Source organism: Mustela lutreola, chromosome 8, assembly GCF_030435805.1.
Source record: "Mustela lutreola isolate mMusLut2 chromosome 8, mMusLut2.pri, whole genome shotgun sequence".
Taxonomy (NCBI): domain Eukaryota; kingdom Metazoa; phylum Chordata; class Mammalia; order Carnivora; family Mustelidae; genus Mustela; species Mustela lutreola.
The window spans coordinates 16,809,727-16,824,450 of record NC_081297.1 but is presented as its reverse complement, the minus strand read 5'-3'; the positions used below and the strand labels follow the sequence as shown (position 1 = coordinate 16,824,450).

At 45.4% G+C, this 14,724-nt stretch overlaps 1 long non-coding RNA gene across 1 annotated transcript; it reads right to left on the bottom strand.

The window, feature by feature from the left end:
- Positions 1-450: 450 nt before the first annotated feature.
- LOC131839889 (uncharacterized) lies at positions 451-13,879 on the bottom strand. The gene is made up of 3 exons (XR_009357058.1): positions 13,785-13,879; positions 1,987-2,072; positions 451-580 (listed from the first exon to the last, which is right to left on the bottom strand). It is a non-coding gene; the product is annotated as an uncharacterized LOC131839889 (long non-coding RNA).
- Positions 13,880-14,724: the final 845 nt, after the last annotated feature.

Here is a 14,724-nt window from a genome sequence, read left to right as displayed (position 1 = left end):
TAGTTGGAATGCTACAGGGATCCAGCCTGTTAGACACTTCCCCTGGTGGTTTGAATTAGGGTATTGATTGAACACCGATCATGTTTGCAGATGATATCAGACTGGAAGATGTAGCTGATATGGGTTTAATAGGCTGCAACCATGGGTCCAAGAAAACAAGTTGAAGTTTCAAAGAGTTAATGTATCATCTCACACTTGAGTCTAAATGAAATAAACCGTATATACCAAATAGGAGAAATATTTTAGAATTTATTTTTGTCTTGCAGGAGATTTGCCTTAAAAATAGAACATATGGAAAATATTTCAAGATTTTAATTTACTCGAAGCACAATATGAGTCATCAGTGTTAGGTGATTGCCAAAACAACCCGGTGAAACTGAGTTGGAGAGCAATCAGGTAGGTGAAGAGGCCTGGAGAACCTTTCCTGAGGCCAGAGCTTATCTGGAATTTTATGTTTCATTTTCAAGAGCACATTTTAATCAGACGGCCAATGGCAAATTCCATAAGGACAGTGGTAGAAGAATCCTGTTGCGTGAGAGATAGTTGATGGATCTGAGGCCGTGGAGCCTGAAATATAAGACTAAAAGAATAGTGGTATTCCAGTATCAGCAAGTCTGATAGGAAATCCCGTGAAGAAAGGTGATACTTGCTCCCTCCAATCCAAGAGGAAAGAACCATTCATGTGGTCATTCATTCATTTGTTCATTCATTCAACAAATATCTGCTGAGCACTTACCACGATTTACCAAGGTAGGTTTCAGAGGTACAGAAAGGAGTAAGAGCAATTCTGCTTGCCCTCCAGGAACACACAGTCTAGTGGGGGAAGAAGGACAAGTCCCAGCTTTCTGGGACTTTCTTTTTCCATGGGCAGGCATGGCCCCCTGGCAAGGCGCTCCTTTCTAGGTAGGATTGTTTTATTGGCAGGCTCACTGTACCTGACCATGTCACCATCCAGCAAAAATTTTTCAAAGTCCCCTAGCTACCTTTAGAATAAAATCTAAAATCCAAACAGCACCCATGGCTTGTTTCCAAAATCTCTCTATATTTTGTTCAACATTGCCCACCACTCCCCCAAGTATACCTACCTCCGACACTCCAACCTTCCTGAATGGAATGCCAGTCTTCTGAATGTGCTACACTTTCTCACAACCATCACAATATTGCATGCCTTTCATCACTGTCAGCCCCTGGCTGACTCGTTTTGACCTCCATGACAACTCAGTCACTGCCTTCCTCGTGAAACCACCATGACTCCCAGGGACCCTTCCTCTGGACTTCCTCGGCACATGATGCCCCTTTGTTACTTATCCTCATGAACTTCCACTTATCTGTGAACTCCATGAAGACAGGAGTGGCTCCCATCAGTACCTCGGTAGCAGGTATATGTAGTGTGTGTGTGTGTTGGGGGGAGTAGTGTACAAAACTGGTCCTCAACCAATGCCTGTTAAATGTATCGGTGAATGAACAGTGCAGAATCGCTCTTTACAAAGAAAAAACTGTTTATTGGCTTTCAACTTTTGAAAATGAACTTAACTAAAAGAAATATGGCAGAGATCCCTAGAAACTCCCTTCTAGTTGCAAGGCCACCGTTGACTGCTAAGCAATGGGAGTCACTAGTCGGTCGGGGGACAGGAAGGACTTCCCCAAACTTGCTTCCTTGGGACAGCAGAAGAGCCACCCATCAGAAGGTGCTCTCCATTGGCTGCTTTGCAAATCACCCTCACATGGTGGGGGAACCCAGCCTTTCTTGCTTGCGGGGCTGGCACCGGGCCGTCCGCGCGTCGGGGCGGCTAACCAACCTTGCGTGAAGGGCAGCACGTTGTCCGTGGGCCATGCCAGCCGAAGGAAACAGTGCCGCCTTTGAGAGACACAAAGAGCCACTGTCCTCGCCTCTTTTTTTCTTCTTCAAATGCTGTAAGAGTCCAAAACTGCTGTGGAGATAACAAAGGCTCCTCGCAGACGGAGCAGAAGGCTGCAGTTACTCACCTGCAGGATGCCCGCCAACACCAGCCCGCGGGACGCAGCCCACAAGATTAGGGCCAGCAAGCCTCCTTGTTCACCTGGGCTGTAATCTGAAAGAGAAATAAGCTCTGGAGAAAACAGACAATATCTTTTTTTTTCTCAGCGTCTCTCTGTTCTGGGCTGCCCTACCCTCAACCACAGAGCCAGTCCGCTCCTGTGTGCCGGGAGCTCTTCTCGGTAACGTCGACCTCACATGCTAGAGTCTTCCGTGATGTTTCCGTCATGTCCACTTCCTATGAAAGCCTTGGGAATTTATTTCAGCAGAGACTGAGGGACCATCCCTAAGGGTGAGTCCTGCCCTAAATGGATCAGCTGGCCACTGAGATCCCTTCCTGGCTGCATAATTGTGGAATACGGGATTCATTCAAGTCCACGGTCATGTGGTGGTCACGTGGTGGTCACGTTAATACCCAAATGGCTCAACTATGGGCAGCGCTGCCATGGATTCAAGTGAAGAGGGCAAGGGTTATAAGGAGAGAAGAGAGGGAGAAAGAAGGCTAAAGATAGGGCTGCTGTGCAGAAGAAAATTGATTTAACAAATCTACACCGGGCACTGTCACTGTTTCAGATAGGGGCTGGAGCTGCAGGGCTGAAGCTCAGATTTCCTTCAGATGAGCAGTGCAAACAGACCTGCACCCAGGCCGTTATTGTACTGTGGAATGGGGGCCGTGGTACTTGTGTGCTATGCAGTGAGGAGAAGTGTCTGCAGGTAGCACAAAAGAAGACTTTTTCTACCAGGTAACAAGTAAGCTGAAGCTTAAGAATAAATATTGGCTGATTTAGGTTGGGAGGAGGGCACGGGAAGCTGTTCCAGGGTTAGGGGACAATGAATGGGAAGCAATAAGGGGAGAAAACATGGCGGACATGGTTCAATGCCGGTGGTTGCTTAGCAAGGCTGGCCTAGAAGGTGTCTGTGGAAAGATGACAGGAGACATGTTGGAGAACTAGTTAGAAGCTAAATGGTGAAAAACTTTCTCACCATCCATAGTGGTAGGGAATTTATTGCAGCAACAGGAAGCAATGGGTTCTAGACCCATGGGGAAGGAGAGCTACTTCCTGGTAGTGATCCAGGGAGGGGGCAAGACTTCGGATGGGAAAAGAGACCACAGATGCTGCCTCATCACACATCCCCTCATCCCAGGCATGGCAAGAGAGTTGACTGAAAGGCCCACATGGGGGAGGGCATCAGACATCTCCAAGACTGACTAGAATTTCTTACCCCTCACTCCTGACTACATCCTGGTACTGTGTAAGGCTCGGGAACTCTGTCTGGGATTATGCGTAAGGTTAAATTTCTAGCACCCAGGTGGTTAGGGCTCAGAGCATATGTGATTTATTTATTTATTTTTCAAGATTTTATTTATTTATTTAACAGACAGAGATTACAAGTAGGCAGAGAGGCAGGCAGAGAGAGAGGAGGAAGCAGGCTCCCTGCTGAGCAGAGAGCTCAGGGGTTCGATCCCAAGACCTTGAGATCATGACCTGGGCCGAAGGCAGAGGCTTTAAGCCACTGAGCCACCCAGGCGCCCCAGAGCATATGTGATTAAAAAAAAAAAATCAGAATTTGTGGATTAAAATTTATTCCTATTCCATATAACATCGCATTTAAGATTCATAATAGGGGTGCCTGGGTGGCTCAATCGGTAAAGTGCCTTTGGCTCAGGTCATGATCCCAGGGTTCTGGGATCAAGTCCTGTGTTCAGCTTCTTGCTCAAGCAGGGACCCTGCTTCTCCCCTTCCCTCTGGGCTCCCCCTGCTTGTGCTCTACCTCTCTGTCAAATAAATATAATCTTAAAAAAATAAAAAGGCTCAATAACCTTAATGTGTGAGGTATTATTGTTCCCATTTTCCAGTAATTAAAATGGAGGTTACATAAAGAATGAGAAAATAAAAAGACATAATCTCATTCGGACACTACCTTTTGCAACTGAGGTCATGGAGGCTTTGGATAAGCAAAGTGGGTCTTCAAGTTCACAGACTGAGCTTGGAGGAAAGATGGGTTATACCAACTTGCATTTTATTTAACATGAACCCTTTATTTTTTTTTTTAAGATTTTATTTATTTATTTGACAGAGAGAAATCACAAGTAGATGGAGAGGCAGGCAGAGAAAGAGAGGGAAGCAGGCTCCCTGCTGAGCAGAGAGCCCGATACGGGACTCGATCCCAGGACCCTGAGATCACGACCTGAGCTGAAGGCAGCAGCTTAACCCACTGAGCCACCCAGGCGCCCCTAACATGAACCCTTTATGAGGCAGACACATTTCTTGGAGATTTCCTACTTCTGAAATATTAACTATAGCCTCGCACGATAGGCATATGTTTTGGAATATAAAAGCCCTTGGGTCTAACAGGGATAACCTCTTCCTGGAACTCCTCCTGTTGCAAGTTTTTCCAAGACGGAGGCAGCAAATACAGGGAAAAGGGCAAGGGAAACTTCTGGAAGAGATGCTGCAGCTGTGGCTGCCGGGCCAGGAGGGCACACACCGGCATCCAGAGGATCGGACCACACCAGCACCGCCAGTCAGCTGTCAGAACAAACAGCTAGCCCAGTGGTCCAGAGGGTCCTGGTTAGAGGTGAAAGTTCCAACTCTGCTGTCAGCCTTCACTCGGGGGCAAGAGAAAACTACTCTTTAAGAGCCTACTGTGGTCCAGGAACTTTCACCTGTGTTATCTGATTTCATTGTAGGGAAATATTATTTGAGAATGATATTTCCCTTTTAACAGGAGACAGAACCGAAGATCAAAAAAAAAAAAAGGTTAGGGAGCTTGACAAAGTCAGAGAGCCAGGGCTCAGAGGGCGGAGATGCAAAGCCAGGTCTTTCTACCCCCAAACCCATCTGTTTTTTTTTTTACCCCCCCCCCCAATCCCTCATTCCGTACCACCCTCACGGTTTCTCCATTTGTAAAAGGGGTTTACAAAAGAGCCAGTAAAACCTTCCTCGCTTTCCTGAAAATTGAGCGAACAAAATGTGAAAATATTTTGAAAGCGAAAGATGTAACATACACGTAAATATACATATGTATATATGTAATATGTACATACCTTTGTATAGATATTTATAGGTAATGATGGGTGTATATCTGGTAGTAAAAAGACATGGATTAGGTTTTGCATTACCTTGAGTTGGCGTAAGTCCCCATGAGTAGCCTTAACAGTCAAAACCCTTTTGATTCCATTACTAGTACGGGAGAGCCAGGGAGAAGGGCAGAGGCACTGTGTTTCCCAAGGATTGTTTTTGCAAAGGGAAAAAAAAAAATCCTTGGTGCTCTAATCTTGAACTTGAGGAACTGTGCCTTTGTTGTCCAGCTGCAGCCTGCCTCAGGATCCTGTGTTTGTGTTAGGGACAATCACCACGGAAGTGTTTCATTTCATTTATTTATTATTCATATCCCTCCAACTTCCAACGATAAATGCAAGGCGTGGAAAGAAAGTTTTGCTTTTTGTTTTGTTTTGGGTTTTTTGGTTTTTTTGTTCATTTTCATACTCTAGTTCATACAACAAGTCCTCTGTTTTGCTGAGGCGTCCATTTAAAAAGCACAGAGCTAAATACAAGCCCCAGTCGAGAGGGTTAGGGGTAGCAATTACTCCAAAATTTAAATATTTGGATCTGACGCAGAGGTCTAATGGCTAGGACATGCTGATCCGCGACTGAAGAGCTAAAGCAGGAAAGTGCCAACCTTATTCTCTCTCCTGACTGTGTCGCAGGGATGCACTGTTGATTTAATCTCTTTAATCTGCCTTGCTGCTTCCAAAGCCACAATTATTCGGAAGCCACGCAAGGGCCGCTGCAGCCAGGAGCTGGCTCCTGAGCGCAGTGCGCCGCTGGGACCACAGAGCCCTGCCGACCCTTTGTTCCGTCCGCACAGGATTCTCTCGGTGGCCAGCTGAAGGCCTTTCTTTGTGTTGTGATTGACAGACATGAATTAAATATCACCCTACTGCGCTCTCTGATTGGAGAATGACTATAGATTACAAGAATGTCTTGGGAACATGGCGTTTCATGATAGGGGGACGGTACCCGAAAGGCAGGGTTTTTCCAGCTAATCCTGAACTTGACAACAGCAGAGACCTTGATTCTGTGCTCTGTTTTTTCAGCTTGATCGGCCTTGTTCAGGCCCCGGTGAGAACAATCCTAGAATGGCCTAAGAAGATGAAGCCAAAGGAAGTAAAAATTGGGGGGGGGGGGGAGAGAAGGATACTTTTCTCAAAATGACTGTTTCTGGAGATGCACTTTAAGGATCTCTATTCTAAAATGGGTCTGGCATTGTCCCAGAGGCATTTCAGAGGCATTTTTCTGTCTCAATCTATCAGAATGGCAATTAGCGTTCCTTATGCCAATGATATACTCTGCAGAGTCCGCGCCATGGGCAGTACGGGAGGCACAGCCTTGGGTGTAAACATCTCTGCACACATGATCCTCTGGTTTTGAACCAGCGAAGACAGTGCAATAAGAGAGTAGGGCAAAATGGAAGAACCAAGAAAGGAATCCCAGAATTCTAGGTGACACGGCATGTATATGGTTAACTAGAGGGGGAAGGAGTGAATGGGGGAGGGGGCAGTATGACAGAATGGCGGAAACAAACCTGCCTGCCGTCTAGTCCAAGAGCTGGTGAAGGTCCGCATGAGTGTGGATTTCAAAGCAGGTGGTGAAGCGGATGAGCTCCCAAGACAGAGAAGGGCACTTGTGATGAGAGCTCTTACAGAGGTTGGGAGTGGCATCATTTGCCTTAGTTTGGATTTCGTGAATGATATTTCTTGAGCCATCTACCATACAGGCCAAAGCGGAAAGTAGCCCGGTTCTTAGGTCAGCCACACAAATTTGCTATCAGTGAGACTGTAGGAAGAAAGCTTTAGGGAGGAATCTTTTGCCTGGTTGGCCATAAATACCAAATTTGCTTGGCCATTGAGTTGGAGGCAAAATTCCTTGTCCAAGAGGAGAGGAAGGGAGAAGTAGTTAAGTCTGGGCCAGACTTCAGGCAGTAAAAGACAAAAGAGTAAAGGTGTGACAAGCACTAAGATCATGTTCTTGGCCTGGAGTTCTCACAAGGTATGGAAAGGTAGGGTTCGTATTGGATTGATATCAGGGACAGGCTTATAACCTCAACCGGGAAAACGCACAGGCCCCGCCCCTCCAGGTGAGCGGGTGAGAATTGGATGGTCATAGCCAAGGGCTGCTACTGAGTCCACAAGCCAGGGAGCTGAGGCATGGACTAGCCTGGAACAAAGGGGAGGGGGAAACAGACCAAGAAGTACACTGCGTACAGGGCCCAGGAAATTAGGGGGAAAAGCTGGGAAAACCGTTCAAATCTTGGCACGAAAATTTGGGCAACAGGTTGAGTCCATGGCATCGGAAAGATGTTTGAACCAGAGCTGTCTCTGCCTGGAGTCTGTCATGTTCCCTTAAAGAAGCAAAAGCCAATGTTGGCATGGCCAGGCTGAGTAGGCGGTGTGACCATATGGCTCCTGTGGGGGGTGTCGGAGGTGGCAGGGAGGGAGAAACACAAGGCAGACGCTTTAGGAGTACAAAGCCAATGAGCTAACCACCTACATTCTCTGACTGCTGGAAATGGCATCCTTCTTTTGGGATTAGAGTTGGGGGATTTTCAGATTCATGGAAATCACGACCAAAGGGAGGTCTTTATTTAGAGATGGCACAGTTGGTGTGAACTGTTTGTGACTCTGGTACAAAGATGCCTGGGTGCTGAGCTATTAAGGCAGCAATACCAGCCCCTGGGGAGCCTTACTAAACTGGAGGAGTCCTCCTCTGGGTAAAAATGGGAGTAATACCAGATATGCTTTCTCAGTAGACCAGCGGCTTGCTGGGTAGTAGCATGGTGCATCCCCACCCCCTCCTGCCATGTTTTTTTTTTCCTTCCTAAAGTACACCGTGTTGCCAGGAAGATTGATGAGCTGTGGGTTATTTTGGCTCCTTCATGAATCCAAACTGCTCAGTCCTGACGTCTTGCCTATGATGTCACTGAGGTCATGGGATTAAATGGGCAGAGAGGTGGACTAGCAATGGTAGAGTATATTAGTTTGGTCTGGAGCCAAAAACAACGTACCCCAGACTGGGCAGCACAAGCAACAGCAATTTATTCTTTGGCAATTCTAGAGGCTTGAGGCTTAAGATCAAGGTGTTGGCAGGGTCTCTCTCTTTGGCTCGTAGACGGCTGACTTCTCCCTGTTTTCATGTGATCTTTCCTCTGTGCGTATCTATGTCTTTATTTCCTATTCTTATAAGGACACTGGAAATACTGGGTGAGGGCCCATCTGAAGGACTTCGTTTGCCCTTAACTACGTCTTTAAAGACCTTATCTCCAGATCTGTTCTGAGGAACTGGAGTTGGGACTTCAATACATGGATTTGAGTGGGGCTGGGATAGGGACACAGTTTGGCCCATAACATGTCCCTGGTGGCCTCCCTGAATACTCAGGAGAGAAACATAAACCTGGGCTTTGTAAGATTGTGGTGAGGTGGGTTTCACATGAAAACAGACGTTTATGGACCTAGAACCAGTGGATTTCCATTTAACCAATCACAGACCCATTTATTGTCATAACCCTGTTATTATCACACACCGTAAAATGATCATATCAATATTAGTAAGTATTTATTGAATAAATGAATAACTCTTCTTTCTTGAAAAGACCTGCCTCTCCTTGTTGGAGGATCTGACAGTCGAGAGGTAGGCCAAAGTCTCAGGTTACACTGCCAATTGCCTCTTATTGAATGGGCTGTGGGCAGTCTCCAGTGGGCTATAAAGCATCATAAATAATTCAAATGAAACAACCTTTGTCAACAAAATTAATAAAGTACTCTTTATGACACAGTCACTTCAGTTTTTTCAAATCTGTCAGCTTGTTCCCTAACTTTTAAATGCCAACACCAGGTGCTGTGGCCGCCTACTGTGGGAATGAGCTCCTCTCCTGGGCATGGAGGAGAAATGGTGGGCAAAACCTCCTTCAGAATGAGTTTCTGTGGAAAATGCCAGATTGGCCCAGACATGGATAGGGATCCTTCATGTCAGGCTTGGTCCAGACTAGAGCCAAACCAGCCCTTGGTTAGTTCCTGAGCCTGCGCCCATGCAGGTTTAATGGCGGATGAGCCTCTGAGTGGCATGTGACTCTTGCCTAGAAGATTCTAGAATCTGTCTGTCAGCTGTAATCCCTGAAGACAAGCCCCTACTTTGGGAGCAGAGTTTTCCCTTGGCTAGCATTTTGTCACAGGCACAGCAGCTGTGAGGCAGCTCTATGTTGGGAATGTCTCTAAGTCAACACAATACACCAGCGAGGGCAAAATTGTGGATCAGATCCAGGAAAAGGGGTGAAGAATTGAATTTTGTAATATGTAAGGGCCAAGGATAGACTGATTCTTTTTACTTATGGTGATAAAATATATGTATATATATCTAAAACATAAGTGTATACGTTTTATCATTTTAACCATTTTTACCATCTTTAAGTGTACAGTTCAGTCTCATTGAGTACACACCATTGTACAATCATCACCCCATCCATCTCCAGAGCTCTGTTGATCTTGCAAAACAAGTTCTGTGTCCATTAAACACAAACTCTAGTTCCCTCCTTCCTCAATCACTTGGCAAGCACCATTCTACTTTCCGTTTCAATGAATTTGACTACTCTAGATACCTCGTATAAGTGGAACCGTACAACATCTGTCTTTTTGTCGCTGGCTTATTTCAAGTAGCATGTCTGCCAGGTTCCCTCCTGCTGTAGCCTGTGTCAGAATATCCTGTCTTTTTAAGGCTGAAAAACATTCCACTGTATGTTTACACCACACTTGGTTTATCCATTCATCCAACCATGGACACAAGCTTCTACCTTTTAGCTATCGTGACAAGTCCTGCTGTGAACATGGGAATACATATATCTGTCCGAATTACTGCTTTCTATATTTCTGAGCACTTACCCAACCGTGGGATCCCTGGAAGGTTTGGTTCTTAAAGCCAGGCCTCTCAAATCCAAAGGGACACACACCAAGCACCAGGATGCGGGAGGGATTGGGAAGAGACTATTTGGCAAACAGGGTCCGAGTCCAGTCAAAGAACCTGGGATACTGCTCATGAGGAAGGCTTTCTGCTTTTGGATGATGCATTTCCATCAGATCCAAAGCCCTGTGTCTGTACTAGTCAAATAACCGCCACTATGTAGTTACTTATGTGTGTACTTTAAGTTCCCTAGTAAACGGGATACTTCCTGAAGGTGTCTATGCTTTGCTCATCTTGGGAGACCCACTAGTACTACCTAGCACAGTCTCTGGAACATAGTTTGTGGTTAATAAATATTTACTAGCTAGATGAACCTAATATTGAACATTACAGAAACAGACCTACTTACTCATTTCCTGGAATTCTTCAAGGAAAGCACCGCACTCATGTCAGTTTAGATGTTATTAATAGCAACTGAGTAACCAGAGGAAGTAATAATACCACTGTGGGAAAATTAGGCCACTTCTGAAATACCATGTGCAGGTTCAAGCTTGCTTTAAAGAGCCTCTCTCCTAAGTATTGGGGATAATCTAGAAAGAAGCTGTCAGGTGGGGAACAGTTAAATAACTGACTATTTACCTTAGAGACAAGAAGAGACGTAATAAATATCTGTAAATATTGGAAAGGTGTGCTTGCAGAAGAAAAAGCTAAATTTTGCTCCAGAGAAAGATCCAGAACAAATGGATTTGAGAGCAAGGAGACCAGACTCAGTATAAGACAGAACTGTTGACTTTTTTTTTTTTAAATATTTCTATTTAAAGAGATCACAAGTAGGCAGAGAGGCAGGCAGAGAGAGAGGAGGAAGCAGGATCCCCGAGGAACAGAAAGCCTGATGTGGGGCTCGATCCCAGGACCCCGGGATCATGACCTGAGCCGAAGGCAGAGGCTTTAACCCACTGAGCCACCCAGGTGCCCCAGAACTCTTGAACTTTGAAATTTGAGCTCTGCAACAAGGGCATGGACTGGTTGATAAGATGGTGAGTTCCCTGTTAACACAGAGACAGTCCAAAATGCGGTAGAAAGGGACATACAGGTTAGATCTTGTAGATTCTTCTTTTGACCATCATAGTTTTTATTTCTAAGCCTCAAATAGTTTCCTTTTTTTCTTTTTTTAAAGGCCTGTTTGGTTTCAGAAATGCAATATCCCCTCGTATCTGTCTGAGAGTATTATCCCTGTGTCCTCAGGAAAAAAAAAAATAGCTTCCATTTACTGAATTTGGTACAACTCATGGGATATTGGTGTTTCTCAAAGGATCGACCATTCTTAGCTGTGAGCTCGAGGTTGAGGTGGAGTCTCCTTGCTGCGTGTCTGCTGCGAATGTTTTCTCTGCTTCCTAGCATTCTCATGCGCAAGTGAGACAGACTGGCAGCAAGGTGAGCCAGTGGTTAGTCTTCTGGGTATTGGGATTCCCCTTTATTTCTGGATGTTTCCAAAACATTCTTCCAAAGCTCATATTCATTGCCCCTGCCTGAGGGCACAACCTCTGTTTGGCAATAAAGAGTCAGACCTTGTCCCATCTGACTGCTTCTACCAGTTATCCCTAGCTTTGCCTCTGGGCTCCCCTCTTGCTGCTACTTCCAAGCATGGGGTTGGTGTCTTGGAGAATTCCAGAATGTTTCCTTCCTTCTAAAACAGGCTTTTATTTATTTATTTATTTTGGAAAAACACCTTCCTCTATAATCTCGATGCTTTCTGCCTTCTCTTATTTAGGACTTCTTTCTTATTTCTGGTCCACCAAGAATGTCTCTGTTTTCCTGTTATGTTGCAGGTTTATTATTTTAAACATGTAACCGCTTTCTGTCATTTTTAGGCATCTGTGTTCAGTTAACCAACTTAATTCAATCTCCTGTCTCTTCCAATTCTAAATGTTATAATTTTATAAATTCAAAAGGAAAAGTAAACAGAAAACACTCAGTAATTATAAAAAGAACTCATTTTAAAATGTTTTTTTCTAATTATAACAGTGACAGCAGAAATGAAATCCACGATCATTCACAATACCAAATTCAGCTACCATAATACATTTCTCTGTTCATATTTTGAAATATATATAGAATATACATAGATATGACTTACAATAGCTATGTATAGAATATGCTACTTTCATTACATGGATATATAAAATGAAAATAAACTCTTCAAATTACCCTGTCTCTTGAATTCCCTCATAAACTCGTATGTGATTATTTTCATAATCAAGCCACATATAAATTTCTGGTCACCTTTTCTCATTGAACTCTTTTTGGTTTTTCTCTTTTTTGTGCCTTTCCTCTTGTAATTAAGTGTTCCTCTTTCACTGGCTAACCACAAAAGATTGGTTTCTTAGACATTTTTGTTTCCTTCTCTATGAATAGCAACCCCTGCGAGGTTTAACAAATGCAAAAACATGGCATCTGCCATTCTAGATGTCTGGAATCATGCGTCCCTACTGTCTTTTAAGGTTAATTAATTTTAATTTTAATGACTGTAACACATGAACATAATTTTAGAAATCCAATAGTAATTCTCATTCTTCCTAATTTATACCATAATTTTTCAAGATTTATTTATTTGAGAGACAGAGGGAGAGAGAAAGAGAACAGAGGGAGGAGCAGAGGGAGAGAGAGAATCCAAATGCACACGCCCCTGCTGAGCCCAGAGTCCCACATGGGGCTCTACCCCAGGACCCTGACTGAGACCTTGACCGGAGCCAAAACCAAAAGTCAGTCACTGAACGGACTGAGCTGTCCAGGCACCTCTATATCATAATTTCTGAGTGAATCGACATTCAGTTTGCGTTATTATGAGTATAGATTTTTGTTTGTTTATGTCTGAGCTAAGTAGAACATCAGGATTACATTCCTTTTTTTATGCAAATTAAAAAATGTTTCTGGAATTATAGGTATACTGAGTCCTGGCTTGGGAAGCAGGAAGGGCCGAGGGACAGAGAGATGTGCCCATCCTTACACTTCAGACCCAGTCTAGACCCCACACCAACCCCATACAAAGTACTGGCTGGTCCCCCCCCCCCCCCCAGCTCTGGAGGCTCCAGCCTCTTTGGTGGTCTCCTGTTGCTGCCTCTGCCTTTACTGTGGTGAAGGAAGGCTCCAGCCTAGAATATCCTTCCAGGTTCCCGCACCTGTCCTAACCCCATCTGAGGCCCTGGCTTTTTCAAGAGAGTCAGGTGCCTCTGACCCCCTGGGTCTTTGCAGTTGCCTGGACCTTGTTCCTTTTCCCCCTCGTGGTGGCGGGGGGTGGGTGGTGGGTGGGGTGGGGGGTAGGTGGGGGGGTGGGGGGGTGGGAGGGTAGTTGGGGATGCTGGGAGGAAGGAGAGAGGCCCCACGGGGACCGGCCACCCTCCAGCTTTCACCTGTCAGTTCAGTAACTGTCTAACCCTGGTGCCCTAACACGTGGGACCAGTGCTGTGGGGCCGTGGCTAACCTCTTATCGCATAAGTCTGCGAAAGCTTGTGGTCTCCGGGTCCCTGCCCCATGGGCAACCATCCACAGTCCAAACCCTGGAGGGGTGTGGGATGTGCTGCTGCCTCTCCCCTGCCTGCCGGGGCCTGGCCGGCCCCTCCCTCCTCCAACCAGGGATGTGTTCCTGGCTCCTGGCTCCAGGGCCTTGGGGAAGACCCAACTGCCAACACTGAAGTGGCCTCCACTCCCATCTGGGCGGCCGAGTATCCTCACGCCTCTGCCTTCCCAGTCCCGGCGGGCAGCTCCTCCGGAGTCCGGGGCCCCAGCAGACAAGGCCGGAAGCAGGGCTTTACCTGTGCCACCCGGGCCTGTAGGCTGTTGGTCTTTCTTGCGTCCTCTGGGCCCGCTGCTCTGCCGTCTCTGCCCCAGGCTCTTGCCACCATCCCTGGCAGGCTCCCTGGAGGAAGCAAGGATGCCGTCCGGGGCAGATTAGAGTGGGGGGGGGCGGGGCCCAGTGTGCCTCCCCCACCTACAGAGCCGGCTTCTGCTTCTCTTTTTCTGACCTGGAAATAAACTTCCTTGAAGGGGAAAGTACTATTATGAAAACTAAAATATTATTATTATTAATTGACTATTTTTTTCAATTTGTATAATCATTTAATTCTAAATATTCCAGTAGCTTGATAATATGCCTCTTGATTCTATTTTCTTCTCGGTCCACTACATTAGTTTTGGTTTTTTATAACCCAGAAGATCTCCCTGGAGCTGTTCCTTCCCATAGTCCAGCCTGGACTGGTTTGTTTCTGGACAGCGGTCATCCTGGGTTAGGTCTTCTGGTTCCTGTACTTTCTGTTTCATGGTTTCTTCCCATATTTTTCTGAAGAACATCATTCAGTATTTTTCTGACGAGGGAGCATATGAAAGGCAAAACATCTGAGGATTTAAATATCTAAAAAGATCCTTTAGTCCATCTTTATGTGTGGTTAATAATTTGGCAGGATATAGAACTCTCATGCCAGAAAAAAAAATCCCTCTGATTTTTTGAAGGTAATGATCCTTTGACCTGTAGCTTCTGCTGTCCTGATACTTTTTCTGTGAAATGCTTTACTTTTCCTCTCTAGATATTTTTAGGGTCTCCTCTTTGTTTTTGATGTTCTTAAAATTTCCCAGTGATATATATAGTTTGGGTCCTTTGAGGGAGGTGTTCATCAATGCCCTTTTAAATCAAGAGAATCAGATGGAAAATAATTTTTTCCCATGCATGTGTCCATGTGTGTGTATGCGTGTGTACAT